Source organism: Diadema setosum, chromosome 2, assembly GCF_964275005.1.
Source record: "Diadema setosum chromosome 2, eeDiaSeto1, whole genome shotgun sequence".
Lineage (NCBI taxonomy): Eukaryota > Metazoa > Echinodermata > Echinoidea > Diadematoida > Diadematidae > Diadema > Diadema setosum.
In genome coordinates this window covers 41,954,149-41,972,294 of record NC_092686.1, presented here as the reverse complement: position 1 = coordinate 41,972,294, position 18,146 = coordinate 41,954,149, and positions in this window count along the sequence as shown.

Sequence of the window (18,146 nt, the reverse complement as noted above, 5' to 3'; positions counted from 1 at the left end):
CTGAAACTACAAATCACTCATTTGAAATAGACTTACCATGGACACTAAGCTTTTTTTTCTCAAACTTCTTCAAGATTTCCGGGGGGGGGGTTGAGCAGTAATAGAATTTTTTTCTACGAAATGAAAGATTTTCAATATACACAATTTGAATATCACGTGATTGTGCACTCAATACAGAGGTAGCTAGTGTAGGACATTTTGTACAACATCAGTGACGTCCCATAATCAAATACATGTATCTAGGTCTGTTACTCACTTTAGTGCTAATGAAAATTAAGAATTTTTGCTTCTTAAATCATCAATCGAAAATAAACAAAATTTGTCCCTTGGACTAAAATCGTACTAATCACCTTAACATTTGGAACTTGAATGGGTATATTTAGGTTCTACTTTTTACAGGCAAATGAGGTCACAGATACAAAACTTACCAAAAAATGGTACTCAAATAGGAAAATAACAATATTAGGCTTTAAAATTCCGGGGGGGGGGGGTCGACACCCCCCCCCCCCCCGAAAAATCAGAGGGGATGTTCCCCCACGGCCGTCAGATGGTAAAACGGTCTATCTCGAAAATTGCTGTTCTGAGAAAAATGACTTTAAAGTTTAGAGGATTGAGCTTTTTTAGGAGATGGGTATAATGCATTTTTAGCAATGGGACAAGAAGAAGCATATTAAACACTGATAACTGAAGAATTTTGTGCTTATTTGGGGTTTTAAGATTTTTGTGCAGATAGACTGTTTAACCACAGCACATGTATACACTCCCGCTACACATCATAAGATGGTAAAATGGTCTATCTTCTAGATGGACCACAAACACTATGTAAACTGGTCTAACTCGAAGATAGACCATTTTACCATCTGACAGCGATGACTTAAAAAATCTCAGTTAAGAAGGTTATATGGTTTATGTAAAAGATAGCTCGTTTTACCTCCAAACGATATTACCGACAATGGGCTAACTCAAAGATAGACTGTTTTACCATCAAATCTGAAGGAAAAATACAAAAAAGTACCAAGATAGCGGAAATTATCTCTAAAACAAGACATGGTGGGATTTTCTCGATAGCACCAATGGATAGAGCACCCTCACATGTCCCGGAAAGTGAATTTACCTCAAAAAGTCAAATTTTCGAGTTAGACCATCTTACCATCTGACGGCCGCCCAGTACCCCCCCCCCCCCCATCCCCGCCTATGATTTGTATCCACTTGATATACAAAAGACGACATCACAACATCTGACTGTGTTGCACTCATACATATTCTTCAGTGTTAAGTTCTGCATTTTCAGTGATCATTGCTTTTGCTTGCGCCTAGAAATTGACTCTTTGACTCAATCAGTGAAATGAAAATCAATTCCAAGGCGCAATAAGGCAATAATGTGATGTCTGCCAGATGTACAAGATACATGGACTGTGCTCGGAGCGATGAATCCACTCGGTGGTTGTCCTATAATGCTGTACAGTGTGTGAGCATCTCTGACATTCAGCCTTCAGACAGCATAAGACATGACCTGAGTGAACAGCCTGTAAGTCCAATATCTGTTCGTCCACTGCATGTACAATGCTATAACCAGATTCCTGACAGAGAGCTTTTAGATGTAGGACAGAAAATGAAAAGGACAGAGTTTATGACAGTGAGGCCCTGAATGTAAAGTCGTTGTCATTTAAAGGTATTAAGACAGTATTCGTTTCAAAGACTCTTTAAATGCCCAATGTTATTTGTACAAACTCTAACGAAGAGATTATGTGCTGCACTGTTCTTTTTGAAAATGAAAGGTGGAAGTGTGGTTCTCATGATGTGTTTCAAACATGGACATATGAAAAATGTATTTATACATACATTTCATAGATTTAATTGATTTCCCTATGATTTGCTCAACTGCTATGTATGCACCTCTCAGTTTATTAAACGTACATCCGTATTTATTCATACGAGGCCATGTGACCGTGTTGTACCCTCCCCTCCTCCGTGCATTTTTCTATTCTTTTTTGTGACTCTCATAATAATGTAATCTCGCCCTCATTTGTATAACAAAACAAAACATTGTGCAACTATTAATTTTGGATGCAAAAAACCTGTAATTCCACGCCAGATTCTACTTTAGCTAATCAGTGACGCCCTCGTTTAGACACTTTAGGTGGTTTGTGAAACTGAAAGGGTGCGTTGTATAACAATTTGTGTTCATTGTATTGTTGTTGGGGTTTTTTTTCAGTCAAATCGATTTTAGTGGATTTAGTATTTGTCTGTGTTGTTATTCTTATTTTAAATACGTGTATGAATTCATAGTACTGTTTTATTTCACACATAAGTCAATCTGTAGCTCTTTCAGTTTTGAAATAAACATCGTCTTTCCCATTTTATGAAGTGGAATTTCACAATTATTAGACGTAGGCATTACAATGTGCCTGAACATATTCCCTACGTATCCTCATACAGTTTCAATAACTTTAGGACGGTATCATAATGTATATGTTTTGACGTTTGCTGTTGTGAAGTTTTGTGTTTCGTTTATGTATAGTTGGCCTTCACAGTACAGCAGCTGCCTGCTTTGACAAATAGTTTCGAATACAGGTGTGTGTTTGATTCTTATGAAGTGTCAGCCGTTACTTCTGGAAATACAGTCAACTGTACTACGCCACCTTCAAGCTCTGTACCACCATTACCTGAAGGAGGTTTGTAGTAATCACAGTACTTTGTAATGGAACTTTTGACACTCCCTTGTCTTTTAGGTATTATGGCAGAATGTGTCTTTCTGTCTTAAAATTTAGCATCATTGAGGCAGTTTCGGAATGCATGTACCTCCATGTAGGCCCTACATGTTGATAATACCGAATGAAAGGGAATTTGAGAACAAGACGACTGATGATAAACTAATTCGATTAGCCAAGTTTACATGAGCGGCGTCCTGTTTTATATTTGTAAAGGGGGTCATGATAATATATCGGCTGTTTCATATTGCGATTATTGTAAAACTATGTGATTGTGATAACTGATTGTATAAAAGTTGCATGGACTTTATTTCTGCCATAGGTGTCCAGAAAATAACTATCCTTTCACCCAGGATAACATTATCATGATTATGATAAACATGCAAATGGATGTTAATGAGATTAGTGAAAATGGGAAGGGTAAGATCTCTTATATTGTTTTAGGTACTCCGACTCCATAGTTTAACGGTTCCTCTATCTCTCTCTCTCTCTCTCTCTCTTTCTCTTTCATGATAATGTTCTTCCTCTGCACAGCTGACAATGTGGGTGTGGCACTCTCAATTAAGTCGACTGAAAGTGGAGTGAACTTTGTTGAGAGAGATTTCTTCTTTTTTGACTGCACCCGCCTCTCGTCGTAAGTCGTGTTTGTTGCAACCAACAGCTCCATAACATCAGTCTCTGTATATCATGGAAGAATTTGTTTTGAGATTAGAATTGAATTGCTAGATTTTTCCAGGATTTTCAGCATATGTTTCAGACCGTAGACCCAATATGATCTCATGTTATTGCTCAGCAAGAAAGACCCTGATCTGATATAGATTTTCTTGATTTCTACCTAAGGTGTGCCTCCTGTAATGTATAGGTGACCGAATATGAGCTTGGGGGGGGGGCATACTCAAAGTACTATATAGTAGAATATCAAAGGTCAGTAAACTTGAGTTACAATTGATATTTTTAGTCATAATCTCAGCTATAGAAATTTCCAGAGACTATATGATTTTGTATAGGATAGATATACATAATCTAATGTAATAATATACATATCTAAAATACAAGAACGGTGAGAAAATGGTGTGAAGTCGTTACGAACTTTTATAGGGGGTGTTTTCAGGCCAAATACCCTTAGACAAGATAGCTAAGCCAAAAAGGTATAGTGGGTAATTTGGGAGAGCAATAGATTAGGGGAAAATCATTCATGCAAAGTAGGATAAACGTTTGCCGTCAAGATCAATTAACTACATAAAATCCTTATTGAAGGCTAAAAGAAGTGGATAAATTCAGTTTGATCTTATTAGTTTAGTTTGATTCAGACTGCATTAGGAGCTGCATGGGTGTACCTCAGTGGGCCGCGCTGTAGCTTTGTGTAGCTTTACAAAAGTGTTCAAGCTTTGGCTCAATTTGTAAAAATAGAATACCGAGTCAGAGACAATGAAATGGAAAGCTTAAGAGAAAAAGGCAAAGGGGGAGGGTGAAAGAGACGTGTCACTAAAATGAACTCTCTTGCAAAATGGCTAGGTAGACGAAAGAATAAAGTAAAGCAATGGAATAATAAATATGCCATACAATATTCAGCTTACCGGCTCAGTTCACGAATTTTAACGTATTTTCACATCTTATTTATAATAATCTCGTTGATAACTTCATAGCTCTGTTTCAGTCCTTCACTTATATTTTCTTTTTTTTTTCTTGCTTTTCCTATTTTCTTCTTCTATCCCTTCATTGAAGTCATATGCGCTACGTAAGGAGTGTAGATTGTTGATATATTACATAAAGATTAAACTCATTTTCCAACATATCTAGATCTGTCCAAGCCTTTCTTGTCCTCATGTTGTTGATCAAATATCAAACACTGTTTTTACATTTCAAAACAAATTGTTTGTGGTGATCTGTTACTCTCTCCTTCATTATTCTACTTCATTATTTTTTATTTTTTTTTTTGTGATTGACTCTAATCACTCCGGATTTACTTCATTATACTAGCACTATGAATAAAAAATCCATATCAAGCTGATTTCCAAGCAAGACACTGCAAAAAAAAAAAAAAAAAATGCGTTAATCCTGACACACAAATACATCTTGTACACTTCTCGCATCGTTTCACTGTATTTGTAGATGTTCATCATGTGTGACTAGCCGGTGGCCTTGTGACTGGTGTGTATATGAAAACAGGTGTACACACGACAGCTCATCATGTGTAGATGACATCATGGTAAATGGTATTAATGTGAGTCTATTTTCTTTTACATTCCGTGTAACTCACATACATCATAACACGTACACATGCATTTACAAATTGCATATGGTAACCTCTCGAGTCTAGCGTATGAGTCAGCTTTTCAGGTAAAAAGCGGAAATAAATTTTCGAAGACGTGCAATTTTGTCTATATTCATTTGGTGTTATGTAATGTAATTTGTTGTTTATCTGTTGTCAATATGTGTTTATGAATGCGTGACAAAACCAATTTTACATGCCACGTTGTTATACATAATTTGGACTAATAAAGAAATGAAATGAAACGAAATGAAAAAAAAAAACATAACACAGCAGTATTGTCTTGGGAACAGACCCCGGAATAAGTGAGATCGGAATTTCGTTTGAATGTGCTTGTAACTCGCTCTAGATGCAACTCTCAATCTGAATCTTTGCATCATTGTTAAATACGCTGTTGAGCTGATTTAGCAGTGGCGGATTCATAACGAACGATCGCCCCCTCTTTGTTTGTTGTTAAAACCAAAAAATAAAATAAAAGGAAAGAAATGGGGGAGGGGCGCGTGCGCCTCCTGTAAATTTGTAAAGGCGCCTCCCCTTTACGGAATTCCTGGATTCACCCCTGTTTAGACGTGCTAAGGTTCGAAGACGTGTAAAAGAAGATGTTCATCTGTTACCCTGAAGTATGAAAGAGAACGAACAATCGACGAATGTGATGATTAATGTGTCATGATATGATAACGTTAGCTCACAGTAAAGTTTGTTGATTGGTTCCATAAACTGCATCACCTATGCTGAGTCCAGTTGTTATATTGTCACTGGTATCATTTCAACAAACAGATGCCAAGTCAGACAGGCAGAAGAGGGCAGGAATATTGTCCTCAGCTCCTCGGTGTGCCAGAAGAAACCCTGATACCAGTCAATATTGCAGCTGGTTACAGCATTAAGGCATCCAATCTACCGACTGATCCAACCAAGGTAGGAAAATCTATCTGCATGATTCTAGGAATAACATCCGAAATGTGCATGTGTGTATGTTTATTTATCTGTGTGTGTATTCCATACAGCGAAGGCCATATTGCGTTACCTTGATAACATTACATTACACTACATTACATTAAAGTATATAACATTATATGACAATATGACATCAAATCTAAGTTGTGATACCAGAGAATCAACACAAACATTGAACTTGTAGACTTTAAGATTTCGCTTTACTGCTCTGTTCGACAGGTCACTTTGTATGAATGTGTCATGCATGTAGACGGGAGTGAACAGACTGTAGCGGTAACAGACTTCAATGAGACTTTTGTCAACTGTCCTGATCGACAAGTGAGTACTTTTTAAAGGAGAATTCTAGACCATTCAAAAGTAAGTCTGAAAGGGGAGAGTATAGCATAATGGTGAAAATTTGATCAAGATCGGATGAAAATTATGGAAGTTTTGAAATTTTGAAGTCTAGTCGATTTTCACAAAACAGGTAACATTCAATATGAATATGCCTTATGGCGACTTGATATCATCACCTACTATCTTACCGTATACTTTGTACATAAAGTTGTGAAATTTCTTAATTTTTTCTCGCCTGTTTTTGACAAACAATAATATGCCCTTGTCTCAGATCCTAATATTTTGTTTGATCATTATTTTGAAGTTATTAAACCACGAATATTAATACCTTTCGCAGAAGAATTGTTATGGATGTGGGAAAGGTTGTTGCAGAAGAACTGAATTTTCGTCATATTTTCCTCATCAATAGAAAAAAAAAATGACTTGACATCATCAGTTCACGATTAACAAATTCATATGAAATTTTCGTGAATTGTTTTGCAAAATCAACGAAAATCTAAAGTCCGTAACTTTCCAACTCTTCATCCGATACTGATCCAACTTTTACTGCTGTGCTAGAAAAATTTTATGTTTTTTTTTTTTTTTAAACAAACTGTTCACTGGCCCGAAATTTCCTTTTAACAATGACTCTTTACCTAAGTGTTATATACAAATGATTTGATTTAATGAATTTACTCAATTATGAGAGTTATAGAACTAGTGTTATTGCGAACCTTATTTAGTTTTCGACACTAACGAGCTTTCGGATTAACGAATTGTAACCGTTTTTGCCATTTGTACTTGGAAAATCTTCAAATCATCGCTGTCAGTATATGAAAAAAAAAGCTGCAGATGTTGTAAATTTCAGCAGCACAATTTCGTATACATTCTCTAGTGATCACTAGTAAAAAGAGCGAGGTGAAGAAGTCATGTAGGGTCCTCATAATTTCATCTTTACTGCTGATGTAGATAAAAATCTATTTACTAATACATATACATTATAGGTATGATTATTTGCTGTGTGTTGGTAGCATTATAATTCATGCAGTTGTAAATGCCACACATTATATTTAAACTGGTAAGATATTGATTGAATGTTATAATGCACATTATGGATAAACGTTCTGCACTGTGATTACTATGTCCGCATGGAAGTGGAACGCCCATGGAATTAGTATTTTTGAAAAATGTTTGTTTCATTTGATCTTAAATTACTTGTTTCCTATGATAATATTATGCTCAATTAATGTGTATACTACTGTATGATCTGGCACCCACAGTACACGTACAGCAGCGAAGTCCTCCAAACCAATGTGAGTGTATCTGTCCGCTGGAATTCCAAAAACATTATTGACGACCTGACGGGGTCTGAAGGTTTGTATATGTGTTATAAATGAATAAAGTTCATGCTTTGTAATACAATTATTCGATGCATTTAATGAGGGAGGGGGCGATCATGAATCACCATCAATCGTCACAAAAGTAGTTGATATACGCAATATATAAATAAAATAAAATGTACGTGTGGTTCTCAACGACTGGATTATAACTATAACCACTTGATAACGAAATGAAGACACCAAGGGTACAACAGGTGCAACGTTAATGATCAATGTCAATATTTGAATTTTTTATCTCATTTCACTTAAACTCGGGAATCAATGCAAGTCATTCAGTCAAGTCAAGCACAAGGGTATGGCATAACAATCATCTACGTTCAATTTAGCTCTGGGATTAAAGTAGCATAATATTTGCAGTTCCCCTTTATTGCTACTGATAAGAAAAGTTATTGATAAAATCTGTTAACACTGTCTTTTTGCAAGCATATTACACAGAACTATCCATGTAATATGTTAAAATTCTATTACTGCGAGTTAACATGGTAACAAGAATTGCTTTGGTCAAATTCTAGAAAAATAAAATAATCGTTATCAACTTTCTCTGTTACTTTGCCTAGTGTTGAGCTCATGGGCTCCATACCTCGTGGGCTGTAAGGCTCATGGACTTTTTGTAATGTCGAACTTGTGGGCCGATGACTCGTTGGTGTCGGATTAATGCCCCGTCACTGTAAAGCCATACTAGCCTGGAACTATTAAACTGCACATTACTTAAATATGAGACCATTCTGAAGCAAATAATTTTCACACAACAATAGATATATAATGTACTCCTAAATGAATCCTACAAGAATTGGAACAATCATCCCCAGCATTCCCACTGATTCCCACTGATCAGTTACTAGTCATCCCCTTTAATAATGATTCATTACCAAGTGCTGTACAAGCACTACCCTGAAGATTGTTTACCGTATACTTTGCTTGAGTGTCTATGGATTCATTTTGTTTTGTAAACTGTTGTTTGCTCTGCACGAAGCCCTTTTAAGTGTTTGAACATGGCAGTCTGGTCGGAGAGAGGATATCTCGATTTGATATTGCGAACTAAATATTAACATTATTGTGAACAATGTATAATACCATGTATCCATACCATATATAATTATTTTTAGGGTGAAGATTCGGCAGATGGTTTTGATGCAAACATACTGAAAGCAAGAGATCCATTAATCTTGTACTAATCGTAACCAGCAACAATGCAGTCTTCATGTGGAGCCATCAATAGCTATATATTGACTTCCTCTTTTTGTCAAAGTGACACTTTACAAGTGTTCAGTGAATAGTGCTAGCTGCAGTCGCTGTCTATCACCCGTGTCGACGCCTACAAAGCTAGAATGTCTCTGGTGTGGTGATGACTGCAACGTCCAAGAGAGCGAAGTCTGCCAGGGGAATACTCCCCTCGATCAGAGCCAGTATCTGCAATGTGATGCCCCTGAAATCACTAGTGTAAGATCATTTCTCGTTCAGAATCCATTGACCTGTGTATAAGATATTATTGGAATGTTCATGAGAGTGATATCATATTACAAATTAGGTGTAATATAAGAATACTCCTTTGGATGTAGGCGTATCAACAATAGCCCCCAAAGTAAAGATAGAGAATGGCTTTTCATATATATTTCTGTGTACAGATATTACCTCACTTTTAAATACATCAAAATTTGTATTGCACTACCGAATTACAGGATTGCCTTTTACATTATTTATAGTACTTAGTTGTAATTTTAAAGCAAATTTGATGTTTTGAGACCTCAACATTAGTGTTGGTGTTCTTATTAATGCAAGAATTTTAATTACAAATTTTACTCCTATTCAATAAACAATGTTCATCATATTCATTAAAGGCTATGATCTTCATATGCGTTATTGAAAGGAAATTGATTCAGAAGTTCTTGATATATCATAGATAGATAGATAGATAGATAGATATTAGGAATATACAAGTATTTAGTATAACATGATACATTGCATGAGCTGTTAGAGAAACCTCTAGCAAATGTCGATAGAAAACTCTTGCTTCCATTGTCACTGTTAGAGTCATTATACAAATAAGCACGTGCTCCACAGCATAGTTTTAAATGCTTGTCCTCTTTGAAATTCTCTGATAGTTCTACCCTGCAATTGGACCAGAAGCAGGAGGAACGAGAGTAGAAGTTTTTGGAACTGACCTTGGAGTGAACTTTGAGGATATCTCCAGTATTACAGTGGCAGGGATTGAATGCGATTTAAATGGCATGGAAGAGTTCTATGAGCCTGGGCAAAGGTTTGTATTAGTGGTTCATCAAGCCAACCACAGTATATAGTTGGGGTAGTAATCTAACAAAATCAATGCAGAACCAGCTAGTTTCCAGTCACCTGAAAGAAAAAACAACAACAACAACAACAAACAAACAAACAAACAAACAAACCAGTCAGGTACCCTCACTGGTTAGTGACGCTATCATTAACCTTGTTCATATTTTGCATCATGGATAGTACAAGAGTTACATCAACCGCGTAATTTTCTGACTGTTAGTAGGAATTGTATTATGATAGAATTTGATTATATGTTTGTGACAGCAACACGTATTATTTGAAGAAAGTCTTAATAGTTCAATTCACAGTTCTTTTATGTTCAAATATTAACGAGTGCAGAGACAGAGAGAGAGAGAAACATGTTTTATAAAAGTTTCAAAAGTATTGGCAGTTTTCCTAAGGTTTCTCCGAAATGTGTCAGATAGTTGAGAAAGATTGTGTTTATAGGCAAGAGTGTTAAAACAAGACATGATGATGATGTGTTTGAGTGCATGGGCAGATTCGCCACAAATGGTGACATTAAAGACAGCAGCGATGAGGTGCCTTGTTCCATACTCCCATCTGTTACCTTCATGAGAATAATTTAAAGCACAATGTTCTACCTGTCGTATATTCTTGTGTAAGACAGGACAATCTTTTCTTTTTGATTTCTTTTGAATAGTTGAAAATGGCCGCTATGGGGCTCATATTGAAATAAAAAAGGACACTTTTCTCTTTTTTTTTTCACATACTTCTGTGCAAGTTTGAAAGTGTAAATGTCTGTACTATGTAAGGCCTATCCACAACTGTAAAAGAGCAAAAACAAACAAACAAACAAATACAAATTGGGAGAGAAAGTACACTTTCCATTTCGGAGTTTGCAGATCTTAGATTTTAGATCGTTATTTCAATGTCGTTAAGCATATATGAGATGGGACATGTTTAAACTTGACGCAACACCTTCTTCAAGTACAACTATCCCCGACACTTTGGTTAGGTCAAGAAAAGGAGAAAGAGACTTGCTAAAACTCACCCATGACCATTTAGGGTAAGAAGACAAAAAAGCAATACCTTTGAACACACTCGGGTGATTCGTTCTTTTGCGTTCATTGTGAACACGGGTGAAGGCGAGGAGGTAACTTTTAAAACTCATAATTTCATGATTCGTGTGGAATTTTCAACTTGCCTGGGCGCTGTATTTGGTACAAAAGTTATCTTGTTTTACAAACCCATGTGCCCTGTTAAGAGAGATAGGAAAAGACGTTGAATTGTAACAAGTATCTATATATGACTTGTTAAAACTCATCTGTGTGTGTGTTTGTGTGTGTATGTGTGGGTGTGTGGGTGTATCTATCTTATAAAAGCAAAGCACCTGGCAGTTGCCTGGTTGAGTTGCAGCGAGTCATTTCTCCCCCGCATATTTGAGCTTATTGCGTGCAGTTCATATTGATCGCTTTTTAGTGTCAGCTGTTTGACGGGAAGAGCAGGTCAGATACTTGAGGGACAAATTGACCTCATACTCACTCTGGATAGTCAAGTGAGAGAGGCAAGCAGCGAAGATGACTTTCTGTACAGAGTAAGTGTGTTTTGTAGTTTTGTCCTACTAGTAATCACACTATGATAAAACTGCAGTTAATTCTCCGAACAAATCCAGTGGAGAATTTGAAACGTTTGTCATGGACACCACACTTAAAAGGAATTTCAAAATAACATTCTTTATCACAAAGAATTAATTTCTAAAAGAAATCTTTTGATATGAAGTATATAGAACTCTTTTCAACTTCTTCTTGTATTGTTTTAAAATGAAAATTGTTTGAGAATTTCATGCTTACAACTGTCCTCTCCTTTTATTCTATGAGCTGATAATGTATAAATGTCACCATATCAAAAATATTACATTTCTAGCACATGATTCATCACAGATCAAGGGGAGCTTGTAAAGCTCGTACTAGTACCTATACAGTGCACTCCCGTTATAACGAACACGGTTATTACGAAATTTCGTTATAACGAAGTAAAACTTCTGGTCCCAAAATTATTGCCATTGAAGTCTATGGTACAAAATTCGCTTATAACGAACACGGTTATAGCGAAATTTTCGTTATAACGAAGTCTTTTCTGAGGACCACTGACAAAGAAAAACAAAAGAAATGTGTTCCGTTGTAACGAAATGCAGATCGCTTCCGAAAATACGTAGCGGAACAAGCTTCCCCACCTCCCTGGCATGGGCGAACGCTTCACATCACTGTGTACATGTTCGCTCCTTGTGTCCTGCACAGTTTCCGAGGGGAACTTGTATTATTGTAATACAATAATCTGAAATTTCACAAGGTTTGTTTTATTGTTCCGAAGGTACTTTATTACAAAACACATAGATTCTTATACACCTAAATGTCCGTTGGTTCGGAAATGAAATAGAGTTTGTTATTACGAACATTTTGGCGTTATTCAAACAGTTCGTTATTATTAGACCGACAATGAGATATGGTTCTTATTACGACGGTTCGTTAGTCAGAAAATGACAGGAATTCTAAACATTCGTTAATCGGAACATTAACAAAAAAAAGTTTCGTTAATCCAAAGGTGAAAAAGAGGTGTCCTCTAACAAAACTTGGGAATTGCAAACCTCATAATCGTCTTAAAATAACCGAACCTTCGAAATAACTAACTTTTCTGGGTTTTTTTTATTATTATTTACAAACCCTCGGAGGTACATCAAACCTTATTTCATTGTCAGATGAAAAGACCTTCGGAACAGTGAACCTTTCTCATTTTTTTTTTTATTTACAAACCTTCGGAATGAAGAAACTCATTTCATTTTCCGAAAAACCAGCCATCGGAAAATGAACAATATATTTATATCTAAATCATGAACCTTCGGAAAAACGAATCGTCGGAAGAGCGAAGCTTCAAAATAATGAACAACCCTTCGGATTCCCGGGAATGACGAAACTTTGGAACAAAGAGTCTTTCGGAGTAACGAACTTTAGTGAAAAACGAATCTTTGGAATAGCGAACTGTAACGGAATCCTAAACCATCATTTTCTATACGACTATATGACAACAAACAACTTTATGCTCTCTTTTAAGTGTAGGCCTAATATCCAAACAAAATCAAGAAGATTCAATCCCATTTCACATCGCTTTCCAGTGTATGATGAGTATTCAACAAACATAATATGATATAATGCGTCGTTTCCTTGTTTTTGTTAGGTGATCCGAGTATCCTCTCGGATCACCTTCTGTATCTGTACGGAATCTTTCTTTGTTTGTTTCTGGACAAAATTTGTGCAGAGGTTAGCTCAGAAAGTGCATTGCCTTTCAATGTCAAACTTATACCATATATGTATCGTCTCCCAAAGACGGCAATCGAACTAAAATCATGGTGATCAGTCGACCGTGACGTCATTATGACGTCATTATATGACAACACATTCTCAATCATATCTCATTAATGGAATGGAGTTTTTCAATAAAATTTACGTCACATATATTTCAGATCAAGTGCATTCTACTCATATTCTCACAATTCATCTATACCTTAAAACGTGCGCGTACGCGCGCGTTGAAATATTTGTATGCTCAAATCGAGCTCAAATTTTTTTTGCACACGTTCAGACCATTTGGAGCATTTTTTGAAAAATTGAAAAATTTGGACGGACGCGTACGCGCGCGCTCATATACGCACGCACAGCTCATACGCAATAGAAATTTCCCGTTTTTTCACACTTATCGGCTGCCTGAAATGTCAAGGAATATGTCTACCAAGTTTCAAGTCAATCCGACTCAATATGACGTCATACGGGCCCGTCAAAGTTGAAATTCCGCGCGCGCGTCAATGGCGATACACAGTGCAACTATGCCAAAAAAATGACAATTTTAAATCCGATTTTACTCGTCAGGATGGACGGTGACCCCCCATTTTCTGTACACATTTTGAAAGCTGATGAGTTGTACATGTCATTTCATGGGGTGGCAATGCTGACAAAATGATTGAAAGATATCAAATTTCTTAATAAAGTAAAAAAAGTAAATTTTCAAAATGACGTCATCATATTTCAAGTTCATTCGGGCGTATCTCACGAGTCTTCGGTCAATTTTCACCCAGATTTCAGTATGATGTAGCTTATTTAATGTTCTTTCAAACATAAAATTACAACATTTTGATTGGATAACGGTATCACCTCGTAAAAATGGATTGAAAGTAATCTTGCCAAATTTGACCAGTTTACGTGTTATGTCTATGGGAGTGCAGTTTTTCTGGAAATGAAAATTGACATGACTATCTTTATCGAGCACTAGCTCACTTAAGCTTCGGTAAATTTCTCCCAGATTGTAATATGTTGTAGCTGGGACTTTACGCTACCGTAAGTGTTCCCCTTGTTTTTTCATACGATGTCAGAATCACGTCAAAAAATTGGGTTGAAATTCAGGCTCATCTCTGATGTATTGAGATATTTCTTTCTTTCTGCAAATTTCTTTGCAATAACTCAAGAAAAACGGCCTCTATCACTTCCATATTTTGCACATGTTTAGTTCATGTCATGTGATGTCATGTCATGTGAATTATTTCATAAAATAACAACTACTTGATCGGACACCATCTTGGGTATGTAAATTAGGGTCAAAGGTCATAAGTGTTTCACCCTGTATCTTAGTGAATACATGTCCTATCTTTCCCACATTTTGCACACGCAAAGACCATGTTACAAGGATCATTTCACAAAATAACTACTTTTTACTCAGTTGCCATCTTGTCTGTGCAAATTGAGGTCAAAGGTCATATGTACTTCTTTTTGTATCTTCGTTATGACGTGTTATCTCTATGGGAGGGAATTTTCTTTAATGTGAAAATTGGCATGATTGTCTTTATCGAGCAATAGCTCACTTACCCTTCGGTGAATTTCTCCCAGATTTTAATATGTTGTAGCTGAGACTTTGCGCTATCGTTTTGTTTCCTTCGTTTTTTTTTATACAATGTCGGGATTACGATGAAAAATTGGTTGAAATTAAAGCTTATCTTCTATGTATTGAGATATTTCTTTCTTTGCAATAACTCAAGAAAAACACGCCCTATCACCCCCATATTTTGCACATGTTTAATTCATGTCTCGTACATTATTTCATAAAATAACAACTACTAGATCGGACAACATCTTGGGTATGTAAATTAGGGTCAAAGGTCATAAAGGTTTCATCTTGTATCTTAGTGAATACCTGTTCTATCTTTCCCATATTTTTCACACGTATAGACGATGTCGCGAGAATCATTTCACAAAATAACCACTATTTCATCAGATGCAATCTTGGGAGTGCAAAGGTGGGTCAAAGGTCATATGTATTCATTGCTGTATCTTCGTTATTCAGTGTATACAGAATTTGGTACCAAAGATGGCAGATATGACTCCCTTTTCTAAATGAGAATGCAAACATCACACGGCCAATGTCTCTAAACACAGATGAAACTTGTATGGTCATGCCTATTGCGATCAGGACTCGAATCATTGATAAAAAAAAAAAATCGGATCACCTTAATTTGTCAGTGATGACAAATTACAATCTCTAGTTATATATTGTATTATGAAATTTCGTTATAACGAAAGAAAACGGCCGGTCCCGAGCATTTCGTTATAACTGGAGTGCACTGTATAAACATCTGACAGCACCTTTATATTTTGCTATGTATTGCATCTAACCCTTTATGAGGGGTTACTATTCAGAGGAGCATAGCTATGCAACACACGACCAGCGCCTTTGTGCTGATGTAGACTTCCAGTGTCTTGATTAACAGTTCGAGACTGATAAAGACACAGTAAAACGTTATTTGAGTACCTTTGTTCACCCATACAAGACATTGTTTATGTGTGTTCTACCAAGGATCCCACAATAAGTGGATTCACTCCTACAGAGGGACCAGCGGCAGGTGGAACCAGAGTCACGATTTCTGGAGATTTCCTCACTTCTGGAAGGAATGTCATAGCCCGATTTGGAGATGCACAATGTATTGATATGTGAGTTAACATTTGAAAGTTGCATGTGGACACGTTCACATTGAATATCCATGATGACAACTACTCCTGATTTAACGATCATTTGGCAAGAAGACGGGGAATGTGTGTCATTTATTCATTGTGACTTAGCATTACAATTCCCTTGACCTTTAACCTCTCTTTCAGTTTTAACTACATGTATAAAGCTCTTGCACGCGTCATTGCTTAGCATTCTTATTTATACATGAGTTGCATGAGTGACCTAACAAGAACATGAGGTTAAATTTTTCTTTCATGAATACGAGAAATTTATTTTTATTATCAATTATGACTTGGCAGTGCTGGCTCCTGTGACATCAGGGCACCGTTTCATGAAAGTTGTCAGCCCTGACAAGTTGTCAGTCTCTGACAACTTCGGTAAAGTCCTTGGTTTCGATCGGCTGAGAAGCTCTGGTCCTGACTGGTACCATGGTGATTATCAGAAACAGGCAACTTGTCAGGCCTGACGACATTCATGCAACGGTGCCCTGAGCCTCCTATCAGTTTTAACTACGCTCTTGTATACTTTAAGATATTGAAGAATTTTAATTGAACATTTATGGCCGAAGTAGGCGGCTTAAATATAGATTCTTTTTCTTTATCATTAAGGGAAACTTGTATTTATCATCTCTTTCATATTATGTCCACACACTTTAAAAGGAAAAGCTGAAGAAAAAGTTACCTTCATTCTCGAGCCCACCGGAGGTGAGGGGAGACTGAGGGATCGCCTGCGGCGTCTGTCCGTCCGTCGTCCGTCCGTCCGTCGTCTGTCCGCAACGCTACAAAAAATTCAAAAACTCTTTATTCTGGGCTTCAATTGCAATCAAACTTCGAGGGAAGAGGGGTCATACAAAGTTTCACATTTTGCCATATATGAAGGTCACCTCAAGGTCAAAGCTCACAAGCAGGGGTCAATGAACTTTAGAGCCCAATGTTAAGTTTTTATGGCGCGTTTCTATTATGGGTCTCAACTTTTGATCCATAACTCCGTTTGTAAATAAACTTGGATGGTAGATGTCCCTTGGGGAGTGGATGGTCACCGCAAGGTCAATGGTCACAAGCATGGGTCAACGAACTTTTAGAGCCCAATGTTAAGTTTTTATGGCGCGTTTATATTATGGGTCATAACTTTTGATCCAGAACTGTATTTGTGACTAAACTTGGATGGTAGATGTCCCTTGGGGAGTGAATGGTCACCACAAGGTCAATGGTCACAAGCAGGTGTCAACGAACTTTTAGAGCCCCATGTTAAGTTTTTAATGGCACGTTTCTATTATGGGTCATAACTTTTGATCCATAACTCCATTTGTAACTAAACTTGGATGGTAGATGTCCCTTGGGGAATGGATGGTCACCACAAGGCCAATGGTCACAAGCATGGGTCAACGAACTTTTAGAGCCCAATGTTAAGTTTTTATGGCCCATTTCTATTATGGGTCATAACGTTTGATCCATAGGTCGGTTTGTGACCAAACTTGGATGGTAGATGTCCCTTGGGGATTGGATGGTCACCACAAGGTCAAAGGTCACAGGCAGGGGTCAACGAACTTTAAGGGCCCAATGTAAAGTTTCTATGGCACGTTTCTATTATGGGTCATAACTTTTGATCCATAGGTCCGTTTGTGACCAAACTTGGATGGTAGATGTCCCTTAGGGAGTGGATGGTCACCACAAGGTCAAAGATCACAGGCAGGGGTCAAAGAACTTTAAGGGCCCAATGTAAAGTTTTTATGGCACGTTTCTTTTCGGCCATAAATTTTTACCCTTTTATATCTCGTTTTATCTGTTATATCTCTTTTTTTATCTGTAATATCCCATTCGCGTACAATTTCTTGTACGCGAATGGGCGAGACACAATATGGCACTTGCCTTGTTTTGTATGTTAATGTTGGGAAATATTGCAAAACTGTCTTTATAATGAGAAATGGCGTGCTTGAGTGTACACATATGATCTTGGTGATATTTTTAGGATTAAGTGATTTTTTTTATTTTACTTAAAACGAAAAGATGGCATTTCTATTACAACTGTAAATGCCTCACTTTTTTACAGTGAAACCATACTATGCATTTTGGGCAATAATACACTGGGTGATGATCTTCGTATATCATTGAAGAAGATGATTTTTTTTTCAAAAAGTGTGAGCAATTATAGATGTTAGACAAGGGTAACTGCTCCAGTTTCATCTTGCTACTACCA